Source organism: Prionailurus bengalensis, chromosome B1 (assembly GCF_016509475.1).
Source record: "Prionailurus bengalensis isolate Pbe53 chromosome B1, Fcat_Pben_1.1_paternal_pri, whole genome shotgun sequence".
NCBI classification, from domain to species: Eukaryota; Metazoa; Chordata; class Mammalia; order Carnivora; family Felidae; genus Prionailurus; species Prionailurus bengalensis.
Window position 1 is genome coordinate 11939448 of NC_057344.1, and position 18487 is coordinate 11957934.

At 38.8% G+C, this 18487-nt stretch overlaps 1 pseudogene; it reads left to right on the forward strand.

Moving 5' to 3' along the window:
* Positions 1-8798: 8798 nt before the first annotated feature.
* Positions 8799-9675, forward strand: LOC122467522 (annotated as a pseudogene).
* The last annotated feature ends 8812 nt before the right edge of the window (positions 9676-18487 follow it).

Consider the following 18487-nt stretch of genomic DNA (forward strand, 5'->3'; position numbering starts at 1 on the left):
TCAGTGAAGAAAGTGAAACTGGGAAAAACAACAAAGACTCTGTAAAGAGAAATAAGAAGCCAAGAGAGTTGAATAACAATAAAATTAGGACTAGATTTTGAACTCTTTCTAAATCAGAGGAATTAAAAAAAAATAATGTTTGTTTATTTGTGAGAGAGACAGAGACAAAATGTGAGTGGGTTAGGGACAGAGGCAGTGGGAGACACAGAATCTGAAGCAGGCTCCAGGCTCCAAGCTGTCAGCACAGAGCCTGACGCAGTGTTTGAAGTCACGAGCTGTGAGATCATGACCTGAGCTGAAGTCGGACGCTCAACTGACTAAGCCACCCAGGTGCCCCTAAATCATAGGAATTTTAACAGACAGGATTTCTTTTTGGATGTTAACCCAATCAAATATAAATATAAAAGGGTAAATAAATACACTATTTTAGACTTACTTTAGTAATGTTGTAGACTATTATATACATTTTAAAACTGTATTAAAAGGGGCGCCTGGGTAGCTCAGTCGGTTGAGTGTCCAACTTCGGCTCAGGTCATGATCTCGGTCTGTTGAGTTTGAGCCCCGCATGAGGCTCTGTGCTGACAGCTCGGAGCCTGGAACCTGCTTCAGATTCTGCGTCTCCCTCTCTCTCTGCCCCTCCCCAGCTCATGCTCTGTCTCTCTTTCTCTCTCTGTCAAAAATAAATAAACATTTAAAAAAAATTAAAAATAAATAAATTTTAAAAAAAACGGTATTAAAAAATTTCAAATTATCAGTTAAAGCATTACTACCAAGACTTGATTATCTCAGGTAATCAGTAAAAGAACCCTGAATCTGTGTGACACATATTATGAAATGGCTAGTAGGTAGGTGCTGTCCACATATCTCAGAAACACATGCATTATGTTTATCTTATTTTGCATTTTTTCTTGCATCAGTATATATTACCACAAAAAGTCCCTTTTCCTTTTTTTTTTTTTTTTTTTTTTTTTTTTTTTTGGCTGACTTGGCTTCTTTGAAAGTAGGCACCTGGATTAATAAATCACCCAAACGTATTATTTGTGCATTCCCTGTGTTTTTCCTTACAAAGAAATTCAAAGAATTAGCAAAAATTGGTATCCCCATTTGTTTCAGACCGGATGGCTATGGATGGTTAGTTTCATTATAGAGTCTACCATAAATTAATGACATTTGGAGATTTATTAGCTAAGCGCAATAATGGTTTACAATCAAAAGTCAATTGAGACTGGACACAAGGGAATCGCTGGGCATTTGAAGGCTATGTCAGCACCTAACTGCTGAAAGCACCTGGGGCATTTTAAGGCATATTTTTTTAAGTAACTTATCCCTAGTTCTGTTATAGTGTGAGATAGGAATGGAAGAGAAGGTGGGGCATGCACAAGTCACATTTTATAAGGCGGCAAATGGCACTTGAAAGTTAACGTACAAGTATAGATTCTAATAGTTTGCCGATAATACTGTGCCAAGGAGAGCATCTGGGTTTACTTTGTTCTCATCTCCTTTTGGTTTAAGTTACAGTACTGCAGGCTACAAGGTGCACAAAACTCGGAAGTGTGCCTGCATTTTCCACTGCCGCTGGCCCCTTCAGAAATACATGATCACCAGAGAGGTGCCACATCATTTGACTAGAACCCCTTAAAACTACATTTCAGTTTAATTTCTCCTTATCATTCTCCAAGGAGACAATTACAGAGCCGGTAAAGCTGGCAGGCCAGATGGTACTTGGAACATCCTCCAAGTTCTCTCCTTGCTCATTCTATGGACCTGAGGTGTGGAAATATTCATCCGTTGTCCTTTTCACTTCCGTGTGGGTCGCTGGGTAACTCAGGCAACAATCTGACGCAGGAAAAGCAAGTTGAATCCATTTTACAAATAGATTCATGTCCTTTCCTCCGCACCCCCTTTGCTGGCTAACAGCTCCCTCCAAGCGCCAGTGTGTTTTGCATCTAAGCTTACACTATGTCATAAACCACGCTGAAACTGTTAACAGCTAATAGTACCACTGAATTATTGTATTTGGTCTACTGTCCTGCCTGATTGTGATTGTAACATTGATCATATCACCAAATAGCACCAACACAAGAAGGTGTAGAGAAAGTATCTTTTAGTTGTATTTTGTAATATGGCATGCTGTTTTGTCAGGATTCTTAGTAACATGGTTCAGATCGTATAACCATGGTTGCGTCTTTGTGGGTACAGTGAAGAGTTAAGAAAACTTTTGTGATAATTCCAACCAAAAGCGTGATCCCACGTTGTGTTTTCAGGTATTGTAAATTGGTCAAATAATTGATGTCCCGTGACAACACATACCACACAGCATCCACACTTTCAGTTTTAGAACTCACATGGGATATGGTCTCAAACTAATGGCATTTAAGTCAGAGTATAAATTAGAAGCTATTACCTTCGCAAGATTCAGGCGCTTAGATACGTGTACCAGAAATATTTAGTAAATTGAAGTATTTTTTTGTCTTGCTTGAGTTTTCTCAACAATTTCCTGTCCCTCCCAGAGTCATTACCACTTAGATGCCTTACATTCTTCCCTATGGTCTTTATTTCACTTTGATTAATTTTTATGGATAATCTTCCTGTGACTCATTTAATAGCCATTTGAACATGAACATTGTTTTGAAAAGGAATCGAGTGTTCTCAGCATTACATGGAAAGTAAGAGACACCACCCGCCAGCTGCCGATTTCCCAAGTTTCACGGGACTTTGTTTTCCACGGAATTGAAATCAGAACTATTTGTAAGGCACATGGGGGCAATTTTCTTTTCTACTTGACACTGGAGATTCTTTCCACATTTCAGTGCTTTGAAGTATTTTTTCTGGGCTCTATCTTGGCTAGTGCAGAATCAAAGTTACTTAGGAGGAATAAAGAATACACATCAAATGTCAGAATTACCACTCTGAAAACATCATCCGCCACAGTTTTTTCTAGAGCTTTTCATGTTTGTTTTCTGGTCAAGATATCCTGCATATTGTTCAGACTTCATGCTGATAACTGTAGACACATGATTAGAGCAAATTTGCCTTTAATCAGCCGCGGGTATTTCAGTACATCTTAGAGTGTTCAGTCATCTGATGGGGTTTTGTGTATTTTATTACTTGAGAAAGTGGAACTAGAGGGGGACAAGAGTTCTGTGCTGTTTAGTAGTTCCATATCATCATCATTATCATTCATTGTTTCTGATATAAATCCTAAGAACCTTTCTTTGACTCTGCATTTTAAAGCCCCTTATTCTGTTTAAAACTAAATTTTAATAAGATCAAACAGTGAATTCCCATTTTATTTTTTGATAGCACCTCCACAGTCCTCAGTAGTCATTCAAATGATGTCTCCGTGCATTTTTGTAAAGCGTCTTGAATAGGAAGCACTAATTAATCACGTATTAAGCTTTTCCTCAATTTTTTTTTTTAAATTCTAGGCATACACCAAATAAGAAATCATTTGATTGACAGATACTGGATATTGCTTTTAACTTTGCTTTTTATCAAGGGTAGCTGTCCCATAGGGCTCTGATGTTTCGAAGAAGGTTCTTGGATTAAGTCATTTGGATGACTAAAAGAAAGAATGTGATCTTAAAACCTGTGAGTGATAAATGTCCAAATTGCTACTGTAATGATGTTTGAGGCTTAAGACTCCTGTTGAGAAAGACACCGTGGAGCGTTTACAGAAAATTGCTCTCTTCTCACCTTTAATTGCATTATTTAAGTTTAATATTGCCTTTAGTGAATGAATCACAAGTCATAACATTGTTTTCATTTATTATGCAAAAAGTCCTTTTCAAATAAATTATTAGGACTGATGGAAGAGTCAGGCCTTCCTCAGCGAATTACATGGAGAATTTTAATGTAGCTGAAACAAATACCAGTTTATGTAGAAAAAAGGAAAAAGGCAGTGCTCTTTGGCATTGTTTCTTTTTACTGTTTACATTAAGCCTTTGCATATTACAATAAAAATAACAAAACAAATAATTTCTTTTATGAAATTACTATGGGGTGGAGGCAACTGCGTGGCCCAGCCAAGGCATCTGACTTCAGCTCAGGTCATGATCTCACAGTTCGTGTGTTGGAGCCCCGTGGCGGACTCTGTGCTGACAGGTCAGAGCCTGGAGCCTGCTTGGGATCCTTCTCACTCTATCTGCCCCTCTCCCTGCTCACACTCTGTCTCTCTCTTCTCTCTCAAAGATAAATAAACATTATTTTTTTTTAAGTAGTAACTCTTCTTCCATTTTAATACATTTTAAAAATACAGTATATTGGTTTTTCTCAAATTATTACTAATTTGAAAAAAAATACTATTTTGAATAGCGGGTCTATAGAGGGCAATTACTATTTTAATTGGGAACTGAATTAGTTTGAATAGCGTAAGAGTTACTCAAGATAGGCTTGATTAGAACGATTTTAATAATTTTACTTTACTTGGACCTTAAATGTCATTTCATATAAATTGACGCGTGCTATTTGAATGTTAGAATGCTGTGTGGTGTTTGAAGGGGTTCCAGTCATAAGTGAAATTTGCTGACACTTTTCTTATGTGCCTGCGCATATTTCTTTTTTTCCAGGGGGTCTTGAGGAAGAAAGCAAACATGAAATTAGCATTTGTAAACTATAGTGGCTTTTTACAAATGTCACACACTTGTTTAAAAGAAAGGAGGTCTATCTTTTGCAGATTGAGCAGGTGTCGCCTCAATAAGGTGGAGATAATTAAGTGCGAAAGTATGCGAAAAAACTTTATAAGCTACAGAGTATTTTTACACTATTGGCTGGCCTCATTACTTTTATCACTACTTTTAAATATTATCCCCGTTATCATTACCAGAATACAGTTGACCTTTGAACACACAGGGGTTAGGAATGTTGACCCTGTGTAGTTGACATTCTGCATGTAACTTTTGACTCCGCCCACCCCCAAAAAAATGTAACTGCTAATAGCCTGTTTGACCGGAAGTTTTACTAATAACAAGTTGATTAATGCATACTCTGTTATATGTGTTACGTACTTTATTCTTATAATAGAGTAAGCTAGAGAAAAGAAAATGTTAAAAACGAAGAAAAATACATTTGCAGTATACTACTGTATTTCACTAAAAAAAAATGTGCTTGGGGCGCCCCGGTGGCTCAGTCGGTTAAGCGTCCGACTTCGGCTCAGGTCATGATCTCGCGTTCCGTGAGTTCGAGCCCTGCGTCGGGCTCTGTGCTGATTTCTCAGAGCCTGGAGCCTGCTTCGGATTCTGTGTCTCCCTCTCTCTCTGCCCCTCCCCCGTTCATGCTTTGTCTCTCTGTCTCAAAAATAAATAAACGTTAAAAAAAAAATTTGTAATAAAAAAAATAAATAAATAAAAATGTGCTTGTAAGTGAATCTGTGTAGTTCAAACCTGTGTTGTTCAAGGATCAGTTGTACTTGATTTTTTTAAAGTTTCTTCCTTCAGTAATCATGATAAATAACACAGATATAACAAATAACAATATAGGGAAAAACATGCATCAGCAGATGATAAATATTAGTCAGTGGAACGATTTCCAAGTCAATATTCAATGTAAATTTCAAGATTTACCTAATAAGGAAGCCTACGATTTTGCTAATATATTCTACTTCCTGAGTAAGTAACTTTCGCTTTTGTCATTAAAGAGATGGTGTGTTTGGATATCGTGTATGCATTTCTTTGTTTTTCAAAAATTGCTTGGCTTTGGAATCCAATTCTGTAAGAATTCACAAATAATTTAATATTTAATCAGGAATTAGACATATTTAGATCAAGAAACATAAAACTTATAGATTTCTTAAAGAAGCTGTGAAGAAAATCTATTTTACTTATTTTATTAAAGACATATTACAACTTTCAGTAGCAAATCATTGAGTGCAGATGATCTGGGTGGTTTATTCTGGGCCTCCAATTTATTTGTTTTCAAGTAAATAAGGTTTTTTTTTTATAGTTTCACAGTAAAAAACATACTTCTTGAGGTCAAATTTTTTTTATAACTAATATTATTTGAACAGCAGTAATGATAACTATCATTGTTAGGCAAAATATTACACACAAAGCATTTCCCTGACTTACATGGCCTTTCTCTTTAAAAATTAAAGTAAGAAATGCTGCTGAAAGCAATAGCAACCATAGCTGGAACTAAGATTTGCAAGAGATTTTAGAATGTTGAAAATACTTAAGCTGTAAATAATCTATTAAAGCAAATAAAAAATACATACTCAGATGACACCTGTATTGCTGCCCGTAATTGCCAAAGCTATACCAAAACATTTACAGCAGGTGTTTCTGAATAGGCCACAGGACAGAGGCTGTAATACCCCCTGAATATGTTTCCATTTCCTATAACTGTGCCTGCTGTTCCAACTTTGTCTCTTTTCTTTCTGGATGTGACAGTGTCTCTATCTCCATGAGCCCTATAATCCTTCCTCCCATGTGTCAGCGGCCCTCACTAGAAAACAAATTCCTGACTTTGGGCTCAGAGTAAATCATAGAAAAGTATTTGTGTGTGTCAAAATGGGATTTTGACACCAACTGTATCATCACAGAATTGAGACATCGGCAATGCAGCTGGGCCTTTGAGGATAGCCAAATCTGGGCACAACTTTCAGGTGGATAAAGGTTTCCCTGTAGAGGCATTTTACTTTCTGTGACCGTAGCACTGAAGCACTCCTCTGGTACCGGGCCCTTCCTACTGTGCTAAAGAGTGAGATGGTAAATTAATTACTATCGAGTAGCAAATAACTTAGTACAGACCTCTGTACCGACTTTTTTTTAATGATGTGTTTTGTTTTGCTTAAACAAATAAAGGGTCATTTTTCTCTGTAACTACTGTTGTTAACATATCAGCAGCCCGCAATAATGCTTAATGCAGACAGCTCGCTCTTTTCTATCCATTCAGTCATTATTAGTGTTGGCTTGTTACCTCATGGGTACAAGATGCCAGCTGCTGTTCCAGGCATCGTATCTGCATTGAACTCACAAAAATAAAGGCTAAAGATGGGGCGCTTGGGTGGCTCAGTTAGGTGAAGGTGTGACTCTTGTTTTCAATTCAGGTCGTGACCCCAGGGTGGTGGCATTGAGCCCTGGATCCAGCTCCACATCGAGCCCCTCATTGGGCTCCCACCGAACCTGCTTAAGATCCTCTTTCTCTGCCCCTCTGTACTTGCATTCTCTCTCTCTCTCAAATTAAATTTTAAAAAAGGATAAAACAATGATAGCCTATTCTGTCCCTTTTTATCAGGAAGAACACCATGAAGAGTTTCCTTAATGGAAAGGGATGTATTTATTTTTAAAAAAGAAAAAAAAAAGGATTTCAGTTGTGAAAGGTAATTATATTAGTTTTGGTTTGGGTTTCATGTGGAATGTAAAAATGTAACCCATATCTTTTAAATTATAGCACATAGGGCTTTTGTTTTGTTTTGTTTTGTTTTGTTTTGTTTTGTTTTGTTTAACTCAATACCTATTCACATGCCTGGATCTGTAACTTACTCTCTAAAACTACTTATTGGACAATAGAGCGTGGGTGGTCGTGAATTCACTTTGAGTGTGAGTATGCAATTATGTGTCTTTTCTAAGGGAGGAAAAAATCATAACTTTGACTTCCATACCATAGTTGGTTGATTTGAAACCAACATCTACCAGTCTTCTGTCTCCTTTCTTAGTTGAAAAATAGGTCCCAGAGGACAGAGATTTTATAGCTTTCTGTTGGTGTCTTTTGTGAATTTGGTAACAGAAGAAGATAGTACAGAGACGACAAATTGTAGGCAGATAGAGACATACCTCATTTTGTTGTGCTTTGTTAGCACTTTGAGGATGCTGCATTTTTTAGAAAGTTTATGGTTGGTGGCAATCCTGGGGTGAGAAGGTATATTGGCACCATCATCATTTTTCCAACAGCTTTTGCTCACTTCATGTCTCTTTGTTACATTTTGGGAATTTCCACAATATTTCACACTTTATTATTATATTGTTATGGTGATTTATGATCAGTGATTAGGACTAGCTGAGTGCTCACATGATGGTTTTAACATTTTTCTAGCAGCAAAGTATGCTTTAAATTCAAGTTGGAATATTGTTTTTTTGGATGAAATGTTATTGCCCATTTAGCAGACCAACATAACTTTTATATGCATGGGGAACTGAACAGAAATTGACTGGCTTTGTTGCAATATTCACTTTATTATGGTGGTCTGGAAGTGAACCCACAGTACCTCTGAGGTATGACCTGTAATGCCAACATTCCAAAATATGTTGACTGGCCTCATATACCAGGTATCAATGAAATTTGTTTTCTCTCTGAATATGTAAATTAAAGAAACATCCAAAACTTTGATGTTACAGCACTCATTATAAAGCTGAATCTTGAGAGCATTGTAAGGGATAATTGACTAGTAATTAAAAGGTAAGACCTCTGAAAATTAGAGCATCTTATGTGTGTATGCTTTAAAACATTAATTTTGTAGATCTCTCAAGTTCATTTGGAAAAGTTTTATTTAAAAAAAAAAGTTGGCAGGGCGCCTGGGAGGCTCAGTCAGTTAAGCGTCCGACTTCGGCTCAGGTCGTGATCTCACTCACGGTCAGTGAGTTTTAGCCCCGCGTCAGTCTCTGTGCTGACAGCTCAGGGCCTGGATCCTGCTTCGGATTCTATGTCTGTCTCTCTCTCTCTGACCCTCCCTCGTTCATGCTCTGCCTCTCTCTGTCTCAAAAAATAAACATTAAACAAAAATTAAAAAATAATAATGAATAAAAATTGGCCTTATCTAACCAAACTAATGTAAAAATGAACACATTTCTTGTTAAATTATTCTATTAATTATAGAAAAACAATATAGGAAAAATAAGCAACCAAAAAACCTGGGAGCATACATATGTATACATTTACACATTCAAAACGTGGTGAAATACTCATGCCTGCCTTTTCACGAAGATGGCCCCAGAGGTGAAGGAGGAAGCCCGGGCCTCCTCCTAAAGCTGAAGCCAAAGGAAAGCCAGAAAAGAGGGGCTGAAAGGCATTCACTAGTCACACACAAAAAGAAGATCTGCACATCACCTACCTTCCCCCAACCCAAGACAATGCATCTCCGAAGGCAGCCCATATTATCCTCAGAAGAGTGTCCCCAGGAGAAAGCAGCTTGACCACTGTGCCATCATCATGTTCCCCCTGACTATGGAGTCAGCCATGAAGAAGATAGAAGACAACAGCACACTTGTGTTCATTGTGGATGTCAGCACCAGCAAGCATCACATCAAACAGGCTGAGAAGAAGCTCTGTGACACTGATGTGGCCAAAGTCAACACCGTTATCAGGCCTGATGGAGAGAAGAAGGCATATGTTTGACTGGCTACTGACTATAATGTTTTGGATGTTGCCAACAAAAGTGGGATCATCTAGACTGAGTCCAGCTTGCTAAATCTAAATATAACTTTTTTCACCAAAAACAACAACAAAAAAAACGTATTCCTGCCATTTGTAACATCTGTCCACTTAAGAGTATGAGTAACAGTAATAGAAGCTTTAAATGACCTACCATATAAAAAATGTTGCAGTTGGGTTCCAGAAGATTCTACTCATTCTGTCTCTCTTGCTCTTTTTACTTTTTCTCCCACTTTCTCCCAACTGGCATGGAATAAGATCATCTGTTTTGTTTTTTTTTTTTTGTTTTTGCTTTTATTTCTCTCATCTGATACTGATATTTACCTCATACACTTGCATTAATGACAAGTCCTATCGGGATGCCTCCACACAGGAAAAATAAGTGTTCTCAGGTTGTAGTTAAACTTTCATTTTGAAGGGTTACCGTTATATGGTGAAGAGATTCAGCAAGTTTGCATGATTCTATGTGAGCAGCGTGCAGCTGTCCTCCAAACACACAGTGTTTAGGAAGTAGAAGCAATTGCAGCACGAGTGATGTCCCCACACTCCTTGGGTTAGAATCTCAATTCTATTATTTACTAGCTGTCTGACCACAGGAAAGTTATTTAAACTCTCTGTGCTCGGTTTCCCCATTTGTAAAATGAGGACAATGGTAGCACTTCCCTTATAGATGTTTGTAAGACGAAGTTAAATTCATGCACACACATGCACGCACATGCGCGCACACCCACAGCCCTCTATGAAGCACTTATAATAGTGCCTTATGCAGAACAGGTGGAGCCTGAGAGGGGGGCTGGTTTCAGTCCTTGGTCGGTCAGTGCTAGTGTTGCTCTTGAGCTGTCCTTGCTTGCAGTGAAGCAAATATATAGTAAATTTTATAAAAGGAAACTCGGTTAGGTAGTTTCCATTAGTTTGCTTACAGTAATCTTTAGAGGAAAATTAAAAGAACCTTTTAATTCTTTTCTGAGGTCATGGAGGGTGATGCAAGGAAATATTTTTTTCTATTAAATCTATATTATTAACAGGAATCCTTTCTGATGGGAAATGATTGCATGTGTGAGTAGACACATTCCTGGACAGAAGGTAGGCATGCTTCACTTGGTACTTACAAACATGAAGTCAAGTCATTATTACTGGTAGAACACCTACCTTTTGGGGAGTGGGAAGGATGGTTCTGTAACTGATTAAGGGATTTCCTCATTTTAGGAGGCTTATATTCTAATGGGGTCAAATTACAATTCACGAAAAGCAAAGCACAACCTATGAGATGAAAAGCTCACCTGCTAGTTGAAATAGCATACATGTACATTTCAGTCTGGTGGGGGAAAAAAAAAGGCTTCATGAAAGAGACCATACTTGATATTCTCCTTGAAGATTTGAAAGATTTGGAGAGAGAGGAAGAGAGTCAGAAATAATCCAGGCTAAGAGGGAAACATTAAGAGTAAAGGCAAGAGTAAAGTATAGAGCAGATGAGCCTGGGTTGGAAAACCATGAGTTTGCGGAAAGGATGTACAATTAGTTGGGCAAACCACACAGCCAGGGAAAATAGTCTGCCTAAGACTACCTTCCCTTCAAACACGAGTCTCAAGTTGAAAAGTCCTCGGGACCATGCTCGCTTCTGACCAGCTGGCTACAAATTAAGGGGTCTCCGTGGCTACTTTTAGGTTCAATAATTCAGTAGAAAGACTCACAAAACCCATTGAAAGCTATTATATCCACAGTTACTTTTATTACAGGGAAAGGTTACAGATGACCACCAAAGGAAGAGAGGCGTAGAGCACAGTAAAGAAGGGATCCATCCAAACATGGAGCTTCTAGTTGTCCTCCCTGTAGAGAGGTCGTGGATAGTGTTGCATCCTCTCAAGCCACTGCAAGTGACAGTACCCATAGAAAATTGCCAATCAGGGAAACTTACCCAAGTCTTTGGTGTCTACAGTTTTTAGTGACACTCTCTCATATACTGATTATATGGCTGACCTTTGGTTTCCAGCCCTTCTTGGAGGTTGGAGCTAATACCTTTAGTCCCCAGTTCCTATGGAGTTGGAATCTGCATGTCCTGTCTCAAAGCCTTATTACAAGTCACATTGTTACACTGCCCTGTGGTCACAGCTGCCAGGCATCAGAGACTCTCCTGTGAGGCGGGATGTTCCAGGAGCTTACTGATCACCTGCCAGGAGCTGAGGACAAAGGCCAGACGTCTCTCCAACTAAAGCTAATTTTTCATTACATGGGATGGAATAGCAATGTCAGGTCAAAACAGTTGGTACTATGACACTCTGTAATGCATTGAAATTGAGACAAGCATAATAGATGCAGTCTTTTAGAAAGTTGGTTCTTATTAGTATGTGGAGTGGATAAAAGGAAGTGAAACATTTTGCAATAATACAGGTTTGTTGAAATGAGGACCTGAAGAGAAGCAACATATTGACTCTGTGATGTGTTAAGCCAGCTTTCATTATAGTCATAGCACCTAACACATTGCCTGGTGAATACCAGTGAATACATTGGCAAAAGAACAGATTGTTTGAACATTACGGATGAAGTATACTGAAGCATCAAATGTGGCTTTACTTTTGGATCCAGGTCTGTGAGAATAACGGCATCATGGAAAGGGTATAAGAAGTTTGGAGATGATTTTGGCAGCAGGGGCATAGTTTCAGATGTGTGGAATTTGGGATTATGAGCAATTCACTTGGAAACTTCCTACAACCAGTTGGAATTTTGGAATTCAAATAGAGTTAAGAGATCAAGATAGGCGTATTGGAGTGATAACTATGTAGCCGTCATACCGAGTCTTGAGTGTAAATGATTCTTCAAAGACCTGAGTGTATAAGAATAAAAGTAGGTGGCATGTAAGCAATGGCTCATTTTTCAAAACCTGGTATGTAAATGCTTTTTACTCTCAGGAAATTTCTTATCTTCTCTGTATATCATAAATTTCAATTATTTTCAAACACATAGGCACAGACCACATGCACACACTCTATTTCCATGTGTTGTCTGATAGAAGGGAATGAGCTCTGGAGTAAGACAAACTAAAATTTCTTTATTCTGTAGGAATAAAGCAGTTGTAGGAGAGCTGACATTTGGCTTACCCAGTTTCTTTTATTATCCCCTTTCCCTAGCTATTCCAGAGGGGTGACTATTGTACCCAGTCTGTAAATAAGACTGGCCAAAGTCGACCGCATGGTTCTGGGAGGTGTTTGTTTTTCTGATGCAACATCACTCCCCTTTCTTCCTCTTTGACCTTCTTAATGACTGGCATGTAGCTATTTTGTGGCCATAAAGAAAAATAATTTGTGAGACTTTGGTGCTGACATCACTGAACTGGTGAACAGGGACCAACCACTGTCTAACCTTGGACAGCTTGTTATGTAAACACTAAATCTCGGTGCACTCTAGACATTTTAGTTGAGTTTACTGAGTTTACAGCCATATTCCAAATGTATAATCTTGCCAACTCGCTTTCCTCATTAGTAAATTGTAGATGATCTTAATAACACCTAACTACTCTTGTGGCTGTGAGGAGTGAAATTATGTCTATGGAAACTGCTTTGCAAATTGTAAAATGCTGTATAAATGTTAGTTGCTACTGCTCATAAAATCATGTGTGCCCTTTCTCCGCATCCAATTATAAAGCTTGATGAGAATGGTTGAAGTGGTGAATAAGTTTGCCAAAAGAGAAAGGAATAGTTCTTAATGAATTATTAACAACAATGATCTTCTATGACCACATTGTATAAATGTACATCTGCCTGTTGTGGTGCTATGTTCTTGGGTTTAACTCAGGAGCACCTAAGAGGAATTTATATGCATAGTCCTCTTTCTCCCACATGTATATGTTCTGTGACAGAATTTTTGCTTGACTTTCTATGGCACAAAGAAAATCCTATTGATTATGTGGCCAAATGGGGTGTGTATAAAAGAAATCTGTAAAAAGGTAGAGTCCTGTTGTTGTTTGATTTTGTTTTGAAAGCAAGGTGCCACATTGCACATCCTTAAGTCTACCCATGGATGGCAAAACACAATAATAAGATGGCAAAGTACATAGTTCATTAGCTGACCTAAGGCTATTGTTTCATAAAATGTAGTCCATCCACAAGATCTTGGCCATCACACAGAATGTTAGGTGTTCACTTTTTTCACAAACAACTGTGTAAAGCTGAAGCTATAAGTTGTAAAATTTCATTTCATTTTTTTATGTAATTGTGAGTGTAGAATGGATTTATTCTGAGTGAGTCTCTTGATAACGGCCTTATGTCCCCATTTATAACCATCAAATGAGCACTCAGGTAGGTAGTGGCTGATTGAATTCTGTATCGTGCATGCTCTGGGCTCTGACAAGGAGCTCCTTTCTGTGCTCTGACCTTGGACGCTATTCCACACCCCTTCTGGGAGGAGAAATAGGCCTCCAACAAAGTTGCAATCTGATGATCACCAACTTCAGGAGTTAAGACACAGGACGGAGGTGGGGTTAGGTGTGTGATGTGCAGAACTGAAGGGGACACAAATAAAAACCCCAGTTATCAAGATAAATAACATTTTAATGCAGTATCTTAAAATACTTAAAAATGCACGACATCTATAATCAGAATTTCAAAAAGTTACATTCATTTTGAATTTTACAATGTGTTAAAATATAATTTATCCTGTTTACTGTGAGTGTGTGTGTGTGTGTGTGTGTGTGTGCACGCCTCCTTATATTTTATATTTAGGACAAGTGCTTCACTCACTTTTTCCTAGTTCCAGTCCCATTCAGAGAAAAAAATAACCTTAATTCCTTATCAGAAACACACACACACACACACACACACACAATTTTTATCGTTCCACCGAAGAGTTCAGTGTTCACAAATGGAGTGGATTTCCTTAGAGACAGTGACGTGGCCAGTCTGGGTCTTTCTTGATCATGTAGTTTCATGTAAATCACTCTTCTCCTAGATCCTACCTCTGGAGTGTGCACATATGATTTAGAGTGTAGAGCACAGTATGTATATCATAAACAATATGCTGTTCACCATCCTGTAGCCTTCCTGCCATGTGTCAGCTATTAAAACATCCTTTGAAATACCTCAGCACACTTTCATAAGAATTGAGGCATGGAGGGTCCTCACATGCTCTGTTGATTCTTTTGTTAAACATGCATCCATTCATAGTTTCAATCATTGGCATTTATGTATTCAGTACCTCTTTTGTGCAAGCACTTTTCAGGGCACTGGGGATGCAAAATTAAATAAGCTCTCAATAAAATTACCTTATTGTGATGATAGACAAAGGAAGGAAATATTAAATACTTCAAAGAAATACGAAACAGAGTCATAGAATAGCGGGGTAAGACAGTTTGAGTTTCTTTGTTATCAATCACTTCATCTCTTTACCCACTGTAATTACATTCTTGATGTGAACAGAATTGCCAGTACCCTTGTGAAGTCTCAAGTTGTGATTGGCATGCAGATGATGGTTGCCATATTGACTGGGTTTACTCAATAATTTAGTGATTTTCTCCACAACATGAGGTGCAGACAACACTGATCGCGCTGATTCTTAGTTGGAGGAGCTGGCGATGCATTGTGTCATTAATCCACTCAACAATCTCCAGTGCAAACAAATATTCTCATGAATATTAGAGGTCATCCGGCAACATTGAAAACTGCCAGTGTGGGGGCGCCTGGGTGGCGCAGTCGGTTAAGCGCCCGACTTCAGCCAGGTCACGATCTTGCGGTCCGTGAGTTCAAGCCCCGCGTCGGGCTCTGGGCTGATGACTCAGAGCCTGGAGCCTGTTTCCGATTCTGTGTCTCCCTCTCTCTCTTCCCCTCCCCCGTTCATGCTCTGTCTCTCTCTGTCCCAAAAAATAAATAAAAACGTTGAAAAAAATTAAAAAAAAAAAAAAAAGAAAACTGCCAGTGTGGACTCTGATATCTATGGTACCATTGCCATTTCATATCGATGGTGTCACGTATTGTCAATATTATCCGCTGTTGTAATATTGTCATTGTTGCCTTACACTGTCGGTATACCAGAGAACTAGTTATGTAGGGAATCCTGCCAAAGTCCATAAGCTTTAGGCTTCAATGTCCAGTCTTTTTCTAGCTTGTTCCCATTTATGAGGAAGTGGACAAGAGATGAGCATCACTTTAAAATGTTTTATTATGTTGGCATTGTTACATATAATATTGATAATTTTGTGCGTTTAGAAGACCATTATGAAGTACCTTATCTGGACCAGGAAATCTGCTAAGGGTAGAGACGTGGGGATAATAACACAGACTTGTACTCTGCTCCAGTGGAGTCTGAGGAGGGAGGGAATATAGATTTGAACCATTACAAGCATTATGAAGGCCGTGAAGAAGTATAGAATGTTTTCTGTGTGCCTGGGGGAACTGATCTGAATTTTGGGGTCAAAGAAGGTTTCTTCAGGGCAAATTATTAACTTTACTAGAGAAGTGATTAAAAAGAAGTCAATATTTGGGAAAAAGAAAATGAGAATGAGCAGTATGAACTAAATCTGTGATGTAGGAACTTGCTTGTGATGTTTCAGGAAATAAAAATAGGACCAGCGGTGTTGAAACGAGAGCAGAAAATTGGCTTAGATGTTGGTGGGGAGATAAGCAAGAGCCAAATCAGACAAAGTCTAGTGGGACTGATAAAGGAGTTAGGAATTATTTCCTAAGAGCCAAAAGGGAGTGATCTTAGGGGGTGAAAAGGTAATGAGTATATCTGTATTTTAAATAAATCCTTCTGCGTGTGGCATAAAGATTAGAGGAAATTTGAAACGAGTGAGGAGGCTGATATGCAAGTCAATGCAAGGTATCATGTCAACTGGGCTAAGGCACTGGTAGTTGACATTGTGCCAGGCGAGCAGAATCCACATGGAAAGGTAGAACAGTTAACAAGATTTAATAATTGAGGAGACGAAGGTCATGAAAGAAGGGGTAAGCATGAATCCCAGATTCTTGAGCAACTGATGAGAGTGATGACCTTTATTAGTTCTACTGATGTGCCTCGATGACATAGGTCTTCATGGAAGGCTGTTAGCCTTTTCTACATGCACTTGGACATTGGTCTTTGGTTTCTCAGGTTTAGTGGTATACTATTTCTTCCCAGAAGTATTTACAAAGTAATTTCAAATCAGAGTGGATACCGTCCCATCTGGATTGCAATTACTTAGAGATCTTTTCTGTGGGGAATTCATTAGATAAGAAATTCAGACCAAAAAATTGAGCTGCCTCTTAGTAAGAAGCGTTTCTTGAGTGCAGTCAGAAGCCTTAAAAAGAGGTCTGATGCAAAATATGTGCAGTAATTAGAAGGAAGATGTAGCTCTTGTCCAATTGTATCCCATTCTAGTTCCCTGATTCTGGAAATTTCTATGAATATCAAGCTTCAATATCATTTTAAGACTTGAAACCCTTCTAATTTGCCTTCCCTCTTCTTTATCATCTATCTTCTTTTCCTATCCTTGTTCAAAGGTGTTCCACTCTAATAAAAACACCAAACATATTTCTCTGTCCCTGAAAGGCATTTCCCACTTCCTGATTCTGTATATCTTATGCCTTTCAGTGCTTGAATTTTCAATATTTGTACTGGTATTCAATATGCTATATTTTGCTTTTAACCAAAAAGACACTTGCTGGTTATATTTCTCTTGTATGCCTACAAAGGATCTGAAAAAAAGTTCACCCTGGAAAGTTACCACTGTTTGTGTTTTTTTGCTTGTACCTTCTTGCACATATACACAAATCCCCCATATAAGCCTTTGCCTTTTTTGTTTCCCATCTGTGGCTCTCATTTGCTTGTCGTAAGACTATACTCTTCAAGTGTGTTATTCATTTATCTGGCTGATGTCTGTAAAATAATGACCTAATGGCCTATATAGATTATAAAAATAAATAATAAATATCAGCATGGATTGACTTAAATTACATAGTAGTACAAATGATGGAAATTTTGTATTAATCAGTATTCCATTCAAAATGTTTGTGTGTGTGCCCTTACGTGTGTGTGTGCACGCATGTGTGTACATGTCCTTACATGTGTGTATATGTCCTTACATGTGTGTTTTTATGTGTGTTCATGTTTGTGTGCATGTTTGTGTGTGTATGTGTACATGTCCTTATGTGCACGTGTGTGTACTTCTATGTGTGCACGTGTATGTGTGTGCTTGTGTGCATATGTCCTTACATGTGTGTGTGTGAATGTGTTTGTGTGTGTGTTTGTGCGTGCATGTGTAAATGTCCTTACATGTGTGTCCATACATGTGTGCACACACATATGTATTGTGTGTGTGCATATATCCTTACGTGCACGTGTGTTCCCACATTTGTGCGTGTGTGCTTGTATGTGTGTGTGCGTGTATATGTCCTTGCATGCATGTGTGTGTGCACGTGTGTGTGTGTGTCCTTACGTGTGTGTTTGGGTGTGCATGTGTGTGCGCGCGTTTGTGTGTTTGTGTATATGTCCTTACCTGAGTGTGTGTGTGTGTGTCCTTACATGTGTGTGTGTGCACGTATGTGTGCATGCCCTTATGTGTGCGTGTTTGTGTCCTTACATGTGTGTGTGCACGCACATGTGTGTATGTCCTTACATGCGCGCGTGTGTGGGTACATGTCCTTATGTGCATGTGTGTGCGTGTGTTTATGTCCTTATGTGTGCGGGTGTTTGTGTGTGTCCTTACATGTGTGTGTGCACACGCAGATGTGTGTATGTCTTTACATGCGCGCGTGTGTGTGTACATGTCCTTATGTGCGTGTGCGTGCGTGTGTGTCCTTATACGTGTGTGTGCGCATGCACATGTGTGTTTATGTCCTTATGTGTGTTTGTATGTGTCCTTACATGTGTGCACACGTGTGTGCGCGCACGTGTGTATGTCCTTATATGTGTGTGTGCACACGTGTTTGTGTGTGTGTACATGTCCTTATGTGTGTGTGTGTGTGTGTTTGTGTGCATGTGTGCGCGTCCTTACCTATCAAGCATATTGGCTCACAACTGCAAGTTGCCCATATGCACCAAGAAAAGCCTTCCACCCTCCACACTGAGAGGTTTAGCCTGAAAAGTTCCTCTTCAATACATCCGTTCATTCATTCCTTCAAAGAATAGGATCACTTTAGGGGCACCTGGGTGGCTC